We start from the raw sequence: 15,258 nt of genomic DNA on the forward strand, positions 1-15,258 counted from the left end.
GAAATGGCTCCTCTGTGAAATCAGCGAGCTTCATGGGATTTACAGGTGCACATCAGCACTTATGAGCACACCTCGGGGATTACAGGTGCTCACCAGCTGGGATGACAGGTGCCCACCACCTGGGATGACAGGTGCTCATCATCTGGGATGACAGGTGCTCATCATCTGGGATGACAGGTGCTCATCATCTGGGATTACAGGTGCTCATCAGCACACCCAGTTCATCTTTGTCTTTTGCTTTTCACACTTTGAATCTTTCTCCAACACCCCTGCACCCATTTGTTTGGCAACAGGATCTCTCTATGTAGTCTAGGCTGCTCTGGAGCTTGCTGTGTATGCCAGATGGCCTCAAACTCAGAGAGTTAATACTGGATTAAAGGTGTGCACCATCACCCCAACGTGATACAGTGGTCTTTAAGTTATATTTTTATTTTCTGCACATGGATGTTTTGCCTGCATGAATGTATGTGCACAACATGGATGCCTCTACAGAGGCCAGAGGAGGGTGTCAGATCCCCTGGAACTGGAGTTACAGACATTTGTGAGCTGCCACATGGGTGCTGGGAACAGAACCTGAGTCCTTCTCCTTTGCAATAACAAATACCCTTACCAATAAGCTATCACTTCAGCACAAAATGTGATGCTTTTTAAATGTATGCTTATTAATATTAACTATAAACCTTAAAAAAGAAATCCCAAAGTCGCTGCCAACCATTTCCAAGTCATTAAAAAAAAAAAATCAACACTTTTAGTGAAGCCAAAAATTATATAAGAAAAAAAAAAATCACACCAAAATAGTTTTCATTCCCTTTACTCCAAGGGTAATTTTTCCCCTAAAGCCCAAACAAGTAAGATTAGCAATCATTTAGGTCCAGGGTATTTAACCAGCAAGCCTGCTTCTTTGGCACCTTCTAAAATTACTCCTTTAGGCAGCTTGAACCAGTTAAACTACATCCTTTCAAGCTCTCAGGAGCTAACTACAACCACCCCTCTGGTTTCCTAGGAAACAAAACATTAGCTAGAAATAGCGAATCATTTCCAGGTCACTTTCAACAGGGAGGGCGGAGCTGGACAGCACTGGACTGAGGAGGAGGTTAAAGCTTTACTAAGTGTCTGGGCGGAAAGAAATATAGGAAAACAACTTTATGGAACACTGAGAAATAAGGGAATATTTATTTACATTGCTACAAGGCTGCAATCACCGGGCGTATACAGAGATTGGAAACAGTGTCGTCCAAAGTATAAAAATCTCAAGTATGAATGCGGGACAGTTAGGCATGCCCACAACTCAGGAGACAGCTCGAGAACTATGAAGTTCTTCCACGATTTGGATGCAATCCTGCAGGATGAACCCACCACATAATTAACAGAGGAGGAGGATGGCTACAGCTGGTACCTGGCAACCCTGGGCTCCAGTACCGCCCCAGAGATTACCGGAGGTAAAAAGAAAAACGCCATTCTTTTGTTTGTTTTTCACTTCATTTACAATTTCTGAGTATATGTGATAAATACAGCCTGAAATACCAAGATTAAAAAAAAATCCAACATACCTTTTTGCACAAGGTATGGATGGATTTCAAAAGGAAGTTCAAAACCATCCCTTCTTACATCTCAAATAAAGCAAAAGCACATTAAAATGGCACTAAATGCTGTACCAACTATGGTTGATGTGGCTCTGAAATAGATAGGTTTGAAAGATACTTTAGGACTTAATTTTAGAGTGTATCAAAAATGCTGTCCAGCTATGTGTTTCATACAGTCCCCAAGAAGACAGAAATTTCTAATATTCTCACCTTCCTAAATGTATAAACAAAACCCCTAAAATGGAGCCCCCAGGAATTCGGGCTTCTCCAGGAAATTGCAAGGAATGAAAACTGGCTGGCTGCGGGGGCCTTGGACACCAGAATACACCCACCTTCTGGGACAAAGATCTACGTATGTTTATTTCATCTTTTCCATCAGTCGAGTCACTGCTACAGGCAAGGTCAACAGACAGCCTTCTCTCCAGCTTTGGTCAAAACTGTAAGTCAGCTCACTTCCCACATCTCTGTGGACTACGTCATTGTCTCTTATCGTGGACAAGCATCTGCACACAGAGCCAGGCCCCACAGCTAGAGATCCAGCAAGAGAACCTGGTGAACCAGGAAGGGATGGTACCAGACGCCACCTCTCAGATACGAGTGTCGAGTGCGGCTGTGAAATCTCTTTTCCCTGTTAGCCAGTGTCAGCAGCCTTTCGCCACTTGCTTGTTTTAAGGAAAAACTTAACTTCTAAAATCTACCAACTCCAATGTATCTGTCTCTCCCTTCCTCCCCCGCCTCCACCTTATTCAGTTCTGAGGAATGAACAGCCTTGGCTTTGCTGGGCAAGCGCTACCCCTGAGCTACATCCTTCCTCACACCGCTAGTCCTTTCTCAGTTAACCTCTTGCAGGTTGGACACACTTGTTTATAATGGTGTGTAGGACAATTCCCTCCTTTTCTCCCTTCCTCTTTCTTCTTTTTTCTTTTGCAGGACTAGGAATTGAACTCTAACCCCTAACCCCACAGCTGACACTTTGACACTTAATTACTAGCAGTAGGCAACATCTCTAGACTTACTTCTATAACTGACTACTCACGTCGACGGCATCTCACGTAAGCCTCGTGTTTTAACTGAAATCAGTCTGGACCATATTCCAACAGTGGCCAAGAGCCCACTCATTTGTTTCCGTGAACAGTAAGGCTTCCAGCTTCAAACCTCTGGAACTTTATGATTCACACTACAAATGACCACGAGAGCTTTTCTTGTTTCACTCACAGTTTGCACCGGGCCCTTTTCTGGGAACATAAAGCCAGGTAAGAACTAGAAAATTCTATCCTTCTTTACTGAGTCCTAGTAAAGCTAGGAGGTAAGGGACCTGTGGGCCACCATCTTCCCCTTGCTTTTCTCTCTCTTCCCAACTCTTTCTGTGTTTTTTGTTTTGTTTTGTTTTTTTGCAACAGGGTTTCTGTGTAGCTCTGGCTGTCCCGGAACTCACTCTGTAGACCAGGCTGGCCTTAAACTCAAAGATCTGCCTGCCTCTGCCTTGAGTGGGATTAAGGGCATGTGCCACCACCACCTGGCCCTCTTGGTTCTCTAAAGCAGAATTTTAAATCTAAATCTGGAATATTCCTTACCTGCAACTTAGTCTCAATTAACCGTTAAACTGGATTTAAACCGTTTTAATGTTGAGACACTGGTTCTCTCCTACCTCATGGGTCTAGATGATCAAACAGGTCTCAGGCTCGGCGGCAAGTCTCTCTGTCCACTGTGCCATCTCACCAGCACGTGACTATTTAATCTAAATCATACCACTCTGTAATAAAATGTGTCCGAATCTACAGGAATTACCAGTTACTCCAATCCAATTCTCCCCTCCTTGGTTCAGCGGGAGAAATCGGTCTCCCAAGCAAACATCAGCGCCACCAGATCACAAGGACCCTATCTCAGGGACTCTTAGTGTAGACCTCTTGCATCAGACAGTGAACTAGGTATAGAACAGGCCAAAACGTACTGAAACCGATCTACTTTCAGGTTGGAAAGTAAATGTAAGGAAAATAGACATTCCCCCCCCATAGAGCCTTAGGATTAATGATTTCTCCCTCTTTACCCATCTATACAGAAAAATAATCATTTCTGAGTCACATAATTTCTTCAATAAAATGCAGGTTTCCTAGAAATATTGGCTTTGTAGGTTCTAAGCTTTACTCTTTAAGTCAGGGAAGAAATGTCAGAGCTAAGCTTATACACAATAACGAACAGCAGCTTTCTAGGGGTCTAACAAGACAAAACAGAAATTTACATCTGGTAAATGTAAATCCACAGTGAAGTCATGCATGTTTTAATTAATTTCAAACCCTTACTGAATGAAGCTAGCTAGCTCATTTCTGTACCTTAAGAGAAAAGCTCAGCTAATAAATACTACAGCCCATCCCTATGGAGAAGTGACTTAATAATATAGTATCTGCTTATGTATCTTGTCTGACGTATGCAATCTGTATACGTTCTTCTCTCTCCAGCGGATGCAGGTATCTGTACATCAATAATGGAAGCCCCTAATAATTCAACTCTTATTCCAACGGTAGCAAATGAAGGAGGAAAACACCGGACTACACCAGAAGTCCGCGCTCTGATAGGCATCTGGTCAGAAAACAACTACACAACAACTAGAGGGAACGGTGAGAAATGAAAAGACATCTGAACAAACTGCAAGCAGGCTTCAGAAACCTGGAATAGAGAGAGACAGGGAGCAGCGCAGAACAAAGTCTGAAAATCTAAAACACAAATACAAGGCGGTGAGAGCAGCCCGAGGCCTAGGCATGACTAGGAATAGGAAATGTTTCACTGCGTTGAGTGCTATTCTGGGAAATGACAAAAAAGAAAAATCACAAAAGCACGAATTCCAAGATGGAGAATGAACCACAGGATGTGCACATGTAGAAACTGAAGCTGACCAGACAGGTAGGGCGTGGAGGGGAGGAGGTGCCTTTAACATGTCACATCACAAGGGGTTCAGCTGCATAAGACAACACAATCTGAGTTAAATGGGTTTCATTAAAACCCATCACTTATTTAAATTATTATGTTGAGTATATGCTACATGGGGATGGGTGGGGGGCATGTGTCCCAGTGCACACGTGGAGGTCAGAGAACAATTATGGGATTTGTATTCTCTTTCTGTCTTCACAAGGGCTTCTGGGAATGAATTTAGTTAGCAGGCTTGCATACCACTTACCTACTGAACCATGAGGTAGGCCCCTTAGTAAGTGTTATTATATTAACTAGTTGCTGAATTGATAATGAAATAGAGTTAATGCATACTGTTCTCCTTTAAAATGCAAAAAAATTTTTTTTTACATAATTACAAAGGAAGAAAGAAAGCAGGATTTTTCAGAACAAATCTTAAAATAGATAAAATTTTCAAAGCCAATATGCAATTTCAGATCACAGAAGTTAAGGCAAGATTCCATACCAACTACACAGCACTGTAAATCTAAAAATGGCACCAAAGAAATCCTTAGAGGTGGGTAAGCCTTCTATGAAACGTCACAGAGCTCTTTAAAAATCAATGCAGCTGAAACGGCAGAGATACAATGCTCACACACACAAGTAACATAAAATGAACTGAATGAGTTCTGGACCAGGGGTCAGGAAGCCAACCTCTAAGTCAGTCTCTCAGAAGATGGATGGAACCTGGAAGCAGCCAAGTACACAGACTGTTGCCTAAAATGGGAGGCTCAGGCAAGGTGGTCCTAAAGACCTCTACTGGACACTTTTCTCAAGATTTGATTTGTGGTTTAAACGAGGCAACCCTAAGGAAGTAGAAAACAAAGTGTGTTAGCTACGTATGCAGCTATTCACGTTAAAAATAAAAGGTAAAGCGTCTACTGATAAAGTTGCCCACAGGCTGTACAGTGACAAGTCAGTGCCGGAAGGGGTGGATGGAGACTATGTCAGAAGACTTAGAGATGAACACATTGTCAAAGCAGACAATCACGGAGCATTAGTGACTTTAAGATGAAATTCTGAAAGGGAGGGAATAAAAAAAATAAAAAACTATATATCCCCTTACGTTCCTACAGTCGCTGCTGGAGAAGTCACTAAGGATGACTCAGTGAGCAGTCAATCAGAAGACAGCTTTTCTAGTGTCAAACCAAGTCCTGACACAGGTAAAGTGATACTCTGCTTTTTCGTGTAAGACGAAATATTACTACAGGGTATCACTATAAATAAACTTAATTATGCCTCGCCCAGCTCCCAGGAAATCCATGTACTGGAGCCCTAACTCCCAGAGTGAGGGTCTTTATGGGATTGGCTTTGGAGATTGTGTTTCCATAAGGTCATGAGATGGGCATGAGGAAGGTTGAGAACCACTGAATTTCAGCAGGTTACAATCAGGTTAGTACCTACATTCTTTTTTTTTTTTTACATTTATTTTTATTTTATTATGTGCATTGGTGTCTTGCCTGCATGTATGTTTGTGTGAGGGTTTCGGATCTCCTGGAACTGGAGTTACAGACAGCTGTGAGCTGCTATATGGGTGCTGGGAATTGAACCTGGGTCCTTTGGAAGAACAGTGAGTGCTCTTAACCTCTGAGCCATCTTTCCAGCCCAGCACTTACATGCTTAAGTCTCCTCAATGACAGCTGGGGTTGGGAAATCACAGTGAGGCTGCCACACTCGAAGCTCCCAGTCTCCTCCTGTTACACTAAGTAAAATGGAATGGCCGTGGCAATTACCATTTCTTTGGATCTAAATGAATGATTTGTTTTTCCTCCTGGGTTTGAAGCACAGACAAGTGGGGAAACAAAACTGACTCGATTCGCCTCCAGTCTCAGCCGCCATTTCTATGGCTGGAATTCCCTGGTAGGTATACTGTGCTCTTTCAAGCCATAGCTATTTAAAGGACAGTCATGGGTCAATTCTGAGTTGGAGGGGTGGAATCAAGTACACTGAACAGCTGCTGCGTGAGGAAAATGGATCTCGTTTGAAGGTTACTCAGAAGTTCAACCTAAAAAAAAAAATCACAAGTGAAAGGGCCACATTGTTCACTTGAGACTAACCCCAAAACTTTTGGCTGTACTAAAACGCCTTGCTGAAATTAAAAATGGCACTAGCCTCTGATTAAAATTAGCACTGCGATGGCCGGCAGAGGGCCTATCTGTTGCTGCATGCGCAGAACATTTCATATATTCAAAGTCACACCAATCACAAGTATCTAATTTCAGAACATCCTGACCAGCCCTAGCAACCACTCCAGGAATGTCACATAAATAGTATCATACCACGTGGCCCTTTGTGCCTGGCTTCTTTTACTTAGAATCATGCTTTTAAATTTCATTCACAGGGCTGGCGAGATGGCTCAGAGGTTAAGAGCACTGGCTTCTCTTCCAGAGGTCCTGAGTTCAATTCCCAGCAACCACAGGGAGGCTCGCAACCATCTGTAATGAGATCTGGTGCCCTCTTCTGGTGTGCAGGCATGCATGCATGCGGGCAGAACACTGCATACATAATAAATTTTTTTTTTCTTTTTTCTTTTTCAAGATAAGGTTTCTCTGTGTAGCTTTGGAGTCTATCCTGGAACTCATTCTGTAGACCAGGCTGGCCTTGAACTCACAGAGATCTATCTGCCTCTTCCTCCCAAGTGCTGGGATCAAAGGCGTGCTACCATGCTTGGCATAAATAAACATTTTTTTTTTTTTTTTTTGGTTTTTCGAGACAGGGTTTCTCTGTGTAGCTTTGCGCCTCTCCTGGAACTCACTTGGTAGCCCAGGCTGGCCTCGAACTCACAGAGATCCGCCTGGCTCTGCCTCCCAAGTGCTGGGATTAAAGGCGTGTGCCACCACCGCCCGGCTTAAATAAACATTTTTAAAAACAATTTCATTCACACTGCAGCCAGATCAGTATTTCAATTTTCTTTTGTGGTTGAATAATATTGTCTTATGGATATACTATATTTTTCATTCATTGGGTGATGGATATTTGAGCTGTTTCTTTCTTCCTTTCTTTTTTAAGATTTATTTATTATGTATACAGCATGTATGACTGCAGGCCAGAAGAGGGCGTCAGATCTCATTACAGATGGTTGTGAGCCACCACGTGGTTGCTGGGAATTGAACTCAGGACCTCTGGAAAAGCAGTTGGTACTCTTAACCTCTGAGCCGAGCCATCTCTCCAGCCCTTGAGCTGTTTCTGTTTGGGTTCTTTTTGATTTTTTTATTTATATTTTTGTATGAGTGCTTTGCATATGTACTTACATGCCAGAAGAGGGCATCAGATCCTATTATAGATAGTTGTGAGCCACCCTGTGGTTGCTGGTATCTGAACTCAGGATCTCTAGAAGAGCAGCCAGTGTTTTTGACCTCTGAGCCACCTCTCCAGCTCCTCTGTTTTGGTTCTCACAAGTACTTTGTTATGGTAAAAGTTTTTTCTTCCATCGTGGAAAAATACCCCAAATATAAAATAACCATTTCCAGTGCAGCCAGTGGCATTAGTATATTCACACTGCCATGCAACCACATCCACTCTACCTCCAGAACTTTTTAACCATCTCAAACTGAAATAGCTGTATCCATTAAGGAGTGACTCCCCATTCTCCTTTCTATGTGATAACCAGTCCTTTGTTTTCATCAGTGAGATTATTCATGTATGCGGTATTGCACAATGATTTATCTCTTAATTCATTTAGCATACTGTCTTCCAGGTTCATGCATGTTCTAGGATAAATCTGTGCCACAAACTGCATAGCTATTCACCTGTCAACGATCATTTGGGTTCTTTCTGGCTTTTGGCTATTTTTTAAAATGTTGCTATGAACAGGAGCATACAAATGTCTGGGTTCCTGCTTCAGATTCCTTTGGGGGTTACAGAGTGGAACTGCTAGGTTATACGGTCATGTGTTTCAGTTTTGTAAAGGAGCTTGTACACTGTTTATCCTCAGCAAGGATCTGACTTTATGTTGAACCTGTTTTCAATTCTCTGGGGTATAAATGTTTTCCAGTGATGGAACCATTTCACCTTCCCAACAGAATCTTTAAAAAAAATCTACCCAGTTACAGTGATTTAAACAGATGCCCAAATTTCCACGGGGTCTGAAAATTATCTAGCACTAAAACAGCAAATTTTGAGATGAGGCCACTATATAAGCATATTCAGTATGCTAAATGAATTAAGAGATAAATCATTGTGCAATACCGCATACATGAATAATCTCACTGATGAAAACAAAGGACTGGTTATCACATAGAAAGGAGAATGGGGAGTCACTCCTTAATGGATACAGCTATTTCAGTTTGAGATGGTTAAAAAGTTCTGGAGGTAGAGTGGATGTGGTTGCATGGCAGTGTGAATATACTAATGCCACTGGCTGCACTGGAAATGGTTATTTTATATTTGGGGTATTTTTCCACGATGGAAGAAAAGACTTTTACCATAACAAAGTACTTGTGAGAACCAAAACAGAGGAGCTGGAGAGGTGGCTCAGAGGTCAAAAACACTGGCTGCTCTTCTAGAGATCCTGAGTTCAGATACCAGCAACCACAGGGTGGCTCACAACTATCTATAATAGGATCTGATGCCCTCTTCTGGCATGTAAGTACATATGCTAGGTAATCCCTCTCCTCCCGTCCCCCTTGGCTGCTGTACACCAGGCATTTGCTAAACCCACGTACTGTTTTACCAAGATAACCTCCAGCAATTGCTTTCAATAAATATCCCAGAATAGTATTTTCTTTCTTGTCTGAGCCTTTATACTTAAAAGAAAATTTTAAACTTAAGTTTTTCATTGATGGGAAAAGATGTTTACTTTTCTTCAAAAAGTCTGTGTAACAATCTACCGCACTAGCATATGCAGCTTTGGTCCAGTAACCGGGTGCAGTTGGTCATTACTTACTACGTCTGCAATAGGAAATCAACTCTTGGAGTGTTTTCAAGGATCATTTGCTATCTGCTATATCCTGATACAGGCATTCCCAGTTAAAGTCAGATAGCACACGACCTTGCCTTTATTTTAGCTATCATAGTGTAAACAAGGGTTGCTGTGTATTTTGTTTTGTTTCACTTTAAATTTCTAGTTTTCGTGATTGTATTCTCACACTGAAAAATGAACACCCACATACATATGCCCCAGAGAATTCCTTCCTCACATATTTGTCTTTCCAGGAGTATTAACAGAATTACAATGAAATGCCATGAACCTAAGCTGGAAAAACATTAATAAAAAAGTTGAAATATACTTGAGAAGTCAATGTAGTTTCTAAGCTATGCTCCTGAGGTAAGGTTACTTCAAAAACACTTGAAAAACAGGTACATTTTCCAGTATACAGGCTCTAATTGTTTGTTTATAGAGGGTTTCATGTAGCTCAAACTGGCCTCTATCTCCCTATGTAGCTAAGCATGACCTTGGACTTCTGATCCACCCAAACAGTATGCACCACCATGTTTTTCCACATTTTTGTACACTTGGGTGTGACTTTTATTTGAACAATGCTCTGAGTGCTGTGCTACCATGCTATCTAGAGCTAAGAGTCAGGAGCTTTGCTGAACCTTAGGGAGAAAAGACATCAGATAACCTTCATTCAGGCTTGACTTACAGTCACTGTTGGCAGAGAATTCAATGTTAATGAATTCATTACATTAAGCAGGAACACACTTAAGAGTTACATATTGAGCCGGATGGTGGTGGCACACACCTTTAATCCCAGCACTCGGGAGGCAGAGGCAGGCGGATCTCTGTGAGTTCGAGGCCAGCCTGGGCTACAGAGTGAGTTCCAGGACAGGGGCCAAAGCTACACAGAGAAACCTTGTCTCGAAAAACCAAAAAGAATTTGAAAAAATGAATACAGAGTTTTACAAAAGAAAAATGTCAACTTTCAAAGAAAACCAAGATTTTATGAAGAAACTGACTGCATCCTAAGAAGCAGGCCCCCCGAGAACTACTAAACGGGAACATGGTAAGCCTGGCGATGACCTTAACAAAACAGCTGTAAGAACTTTCCTCTTTGCATTTATCAAGGAAAAAAAAAATTTCCTAAAAATAAAATCCATACACCATTATTATTTACTCAACAAATTATAATTATTATTTGAAAAACACATTTTTAACTTCAATTTTCTTCTAAGTTCTGACCAAAATAGTAATTTGTCAATTCATGCTTAATTTCTCTAATCACTTAAATATTCCTAGTTTGATATACTTGAAAACTAACATATACCATCATGTGTTACGTACTAATTCTCTTGTTTAAGAATTATCTGAAGGTCATTTTGAAAGCCAAGGAACTGTGAGTAACAAGGAAAAAGTAAGAGCCTGAGAAACACCAAGGTTTTTTCTTCTGTGAAAAACTTTTGTTGCTTTTTCCTGATAACAGAGATATTTAGCCCTGTCCCTGACAAATTAGACTAAATACATTGTGAACTATTTGAGAGTAGAGAATGCTGGGAAATTAGTTTACAGCTCATTAAGAGGAAGAGGAACTCTAAAAGCAACTGGACACATTCCCAGCCAGGTGACTGCAATAACTGCACCCCTTTAAATTACACTTAGTTATATAAAAGGAAAAGGCCCCACAAATTAATAAGCTGTAAAATTTGTTTTTTTCCAAAGGAAGATAATAATGGGTGTACTGTTTTAATAAGTCTGAAGACAGGCTAAACTCTGAAACCCATTTAGAATTATGCAAATTAAAATTCTAGAATGAACCAGCAATCCAGTTGTGACAACTCATTCCCTTCGGAGGCTGAGGGAAGACTGTTGTGAGATGAAGTAGAGCTCCAGGCCAGCCTGGGACAGAGTGAGACCCTGTCTTAAAAAGCAAAAAACAAAACAAAACAAAAACCGTGAGCCAACCAGATACTTTGATGCAATATAGAAAAGAAACCCAAATATGCAGACGTTCAATTCAAGTTCCTTACATAAAAAGGTATAGTATTTGTATATAAGCTACACATACCCTCCTATATATTTTAAACCATCTCTTGATTGCTGATAATATCTAATCCAATAACTGCTATGAAATAGTTACAGTGTATATAAGAAAAAGTCTCACCGGGCGGTGGTGGCGCACGCCTTTAATCCCAGCACTGGGAGGCAGAGGCAGGCGGATCTCTGTGAGTTCGAGGCCAGCCTGGGCTACAGAGTGAGTTCCAGGAAAGGCACAAAGCTACACAGAGAAACCCTGTCTCGAAGAAAAAAAAAAAAATTCTCAAATATTATTATTGTCCAGCCTTAATAATCTTCTTCCTAGGAGCCCAGAAGAGAAGCTACGAACGGCACTAATAATATTTTCAGGAAAATAATCTAAGTACACCGAGCTCTTTCGTCTGTCTATAAAATCCTATCTACACAGCTTCAGTTCTGTTCTCATGCCTAGCTCCTTTCTTGTCTGATTTTCCTCTACCTTTATCTGCTGTCCCTTCTAAGTTCTATCTTAATTCTCTCATCTCAGTTCTGCCCTATCTTGGTCTTTCTCATCTCATTCTTCCCCATCTGGCTCTTCCTCATCCTCGATCTCATTCTTCTAGTTCTCCATCTAGTTCTCCAGTCAAAATCCTCCTCAGTCTCTGAGGTTTACAGTTATATACCCATGCAATAGCAGTGCTCTAACTAAAGCAAGGTCACCAGGCTTGAATTCTTACAGGGTCATAAAGGTAGACCTCAGGCAGTGACCATCCCAACAGGGGAGTGGTAAAGGAGGTCAACTAAGCGCTAAAATCCGTTAATATATCAGAAAAAGGGAATTTATGTGTTCAAACTACATTCCTAGAAGTGGTTAGGTAAATGGTGGGAGTCTATAATGTTAATAAAATACCATTAAGGCTATATAAGAATAAAGGAGGGTCTGAGCTTAATTCACCTTAACTCAGGAGATCATTTGGCCTTAGATGCTTGATAGGTATTTCAGATAAAATACACTGTTATTACTTCTTGGAAGCATACATAGCATGGAAGAAAATCATTGCAGGAATCGGCTAATATATATATAAAAGCTAAAATATCACCAAGACTTCTTATGCCACGGCTTGACCTTCGGAAAAGTCCTTGACCTTTCCAAGTAGTAGCTTTTGTGATAGTAGCTGAATTCCATTACATTTTCCTGTGGCTTGCAGCAAAAGTTTAGTTTAAAAAAAAAAAAAATACTTCCAGTATTTATGGGTTGAAACCATGGATACAGAATGCATATAGACAGATGGCTGACTATATACAGGAAAGTACACAGGACTGAAGAGCAGAAAAGCTGTCTTCTAGTCTCCCTCTGCTCCTAATTAGACAGCACACTCATGTGACCATCACCCAAATCAAAATATAGCATATTACTAGGCTAGCACTCAGGAAGCTAAGGTAGAAGGATCACAATGTCAAGGCCAGCCTGGGCTACACAGCAAAAGTATGTAAAACAACAAGAACTAAAATATCAGTGTCAGGAGTGGTTGTCACGAGCTATTGCGGGCTGTGACACAGATACAGCTTATAGCAATTGATAATTCAGATGTCAACCCACCAGGGGTATCCTTCTCTGATGGGGTAACCCATCGAGCACGGCTTACGGATCACTGACTCTGAAAACCATTGCTTCCGTCTGTAATTTCCTGTGCAATAACAGCTATAATATCTCCCCATTTACCATGCATTTTCATGTAATGTGCACATGTAATCTCATGATTACATCTCAATTGTACAGGCACACATATTTGTGGATGGTCTAGAAGACGACTTCTCATTTAACTGTTGAATTGTGATGAATAGAAACATACTAAAATATGCTTCATTTTGTGTGACTGTTAGAGGTCTGTGCTCATCTTTAGCCACAGACAGGGCAAACTGGCCAGACAAACTTTCACAGAGCGGAAGGGCAGGTGTCTAGCCTTGTTGGATCTAAGACCTTCAGAAGATTTATGGCAAACTAGGGCGATACTGCAGGTATCTGGCCTTATTATACCAAAGTCCTTCAGAGATCAACAGCACTTGTGTTGCCCTAAGCTTCCTCCACCGGCACCTCCCCACTCTGATTCAAAAAGCAATTAATTAACACTTTGCATATACTTCCACATCAGTTTTTAATGCAAGATTTTAGGCTCAGCCGGGCGGTGGTAGCGCTCGCCTTTAATCCCAGCACTCGGGAGGCAGAGCCAGGTGGATCTCTGTGAGTTCGAGGCCAGCCTGGGCTACCAAGTGAGTTCCAGGAAAGGTGCAAAGCTACACAGAGAAACCCTGTCTCGAAAAACCAAAAAAAAAAAAAAAAAAAAAAGATTTTAGGCTCAGTAGACTGTTTAGGTCCTGAGATTCAGATGATTATTAGGAAAACTGACTAACCATATCTGGATATTATTAATCACACTTAAGAAATGTGATATAGTACACGTGGTTTTTTTTTGCCTCTTCCTTAGATGTCTCATTGGTTCAGTTTCTTCCTTTTGTAACCCTTGTAACTATCCCTTTAAGAGTTGAGTCAAACTTTTATAACCTGCAGCTATCATCAGTCACTAATTAAACTAGCCAAGCTTTTGCCACGTGACTCTTTATTACATATACAAAGTATGCTTGTCCCTGAGAGTTTGCTTTGTAGTTTTTTTTTATGACTAACAAGTTGTTAATGAATGGCTATATATAGGCTTGGGAATTTGTAATGGGTAGAAGAATAAAGAGAAGAAAAAAGAGGAAGAAGAGATAAGAACACGGAACAGTAAAGAGTACGATAGAGTAAGACCACTTTGCCAGGGTGTATGAAATTATTATAGAAATCTTTCAATTTTCACTCCTGAGAAGCATTCTCTGAAGTTACCCTGGACAGTGGCTCTGAGGGCTGGACCCTCAGGCTGCTAAGGTCAAGTATATAACACCCGGTCATGGTAGCAGACAACAATGTTACTAGTTCCTGTATTTTGCTATAGGCTGTACTTTTCATCATTATTTTAGTGCCCTGCTATTTATAAAAAGGCTCCGTGATGTAAAACAACCAGGCTGTGTGACCCTGGCAGCAGCCTCCTACATCTAATGTTTACCAAGTCTCTTGATTGGCTCAACACACTTTGTTGAGTGATTGACCTGAACAAGAGTGTATGCTAAGAGCTAGGATGAGCACAACAAAACAGCCTAATGATGCATTTCTTGGAGTACACATCCCCGTGCTTGAGGGGCGTGCAACAGTATTGGAGAGGAGGAAGCCTGATCCCCGACCCCCGCTTCCCAACTCTTTTAACAGGTGAGGTGAAAATCTATTCCTTTTTTTATTTATAAAATGTAGGTCAGATGAGTTGTCCCCACCCCCACCCCTTTAACCTCCAGTGAATCCGTCACGGAAGAGAAATGGCCGCAGGCTTAACAGCATAAAAGCATTATTCTGAACCAACTACATCTCAACACTAGAACTTTAAAATTAAATACTTCGGTGTAGCCAAGATATGAGAAAACACATCTAGAGGTTATGAGAATTGCCCAAGATGAAGCTGGTGTTTCATCTTCATGGTTAACATCACCAACCTTTCTGTGGAACCCCAAACAAGGTCCCTGAGAAGCTCCTACTGTGTTCCTGAATATACTGCTTCCCACGGGGGCGGTTTTTCCCTCCTGAGTGCTTTTCTGGTGCTGTTGCTGAACCAGTGTCTACATCTCTCAAGAAAACTTCTCCTGAGATCATTATAAATAAACCGGTTTCCTGAAAGCTTAAAACAGAACTGAAAGATTCTACAGAATGTTTCTTCCAACAGGACCCTCAACTTCATCAAGTAAACTTCAGAAGTT

The 15,258-nt window shown here is 41.2% G+C and overlaps 1 protein-coding gene and 1 long non-coding RNA gene across 3 annotated transcripts in view; one reads left to right on the forward strand and one right to left on the reverse strand.

Annotated features, from left to right (window-relative positions):
- The window catches only part of Ppat (phosphoribosyl pyrophosphate amidotransferase), a 38,561-nt gene that overhangs the window by 18,938 nt on the left and 4,365 nt on the right, over positions 1-15,258 (reverse strand). The gene's annotated exons all lie outside the window — the stretch shown is intronic.
- On the forward strand, positions 5-7,043 carry LOC128108554 (uncharacterized). Its single transcript, XR_008217512.1, has 2 exons — positions 5-2,836; positions 4,040-7,043. It is a non-coding gene; the product is annotated as an uncharacterized LOC128108554 (long non-coding RNA).

The sequence above is a fragment of the Peromyscus californicus genome, unplaced genomic scaffold (assembly GCF_007827085.1).
Source record: "Peromyscus californicus insignis strain IS unplaced genomic scaffold, ASM782708v3 Scaffold_13__1_contigs__length_99412109, whole genome shotgun sequence".
Classification (NCBI taxonomy): domain Eukaryota; kingdom Metazoa; phylum Chordata; class Mammalia; order Rodentia; family Cricetidae; genus Peromyscus; species Peromyscus californicus.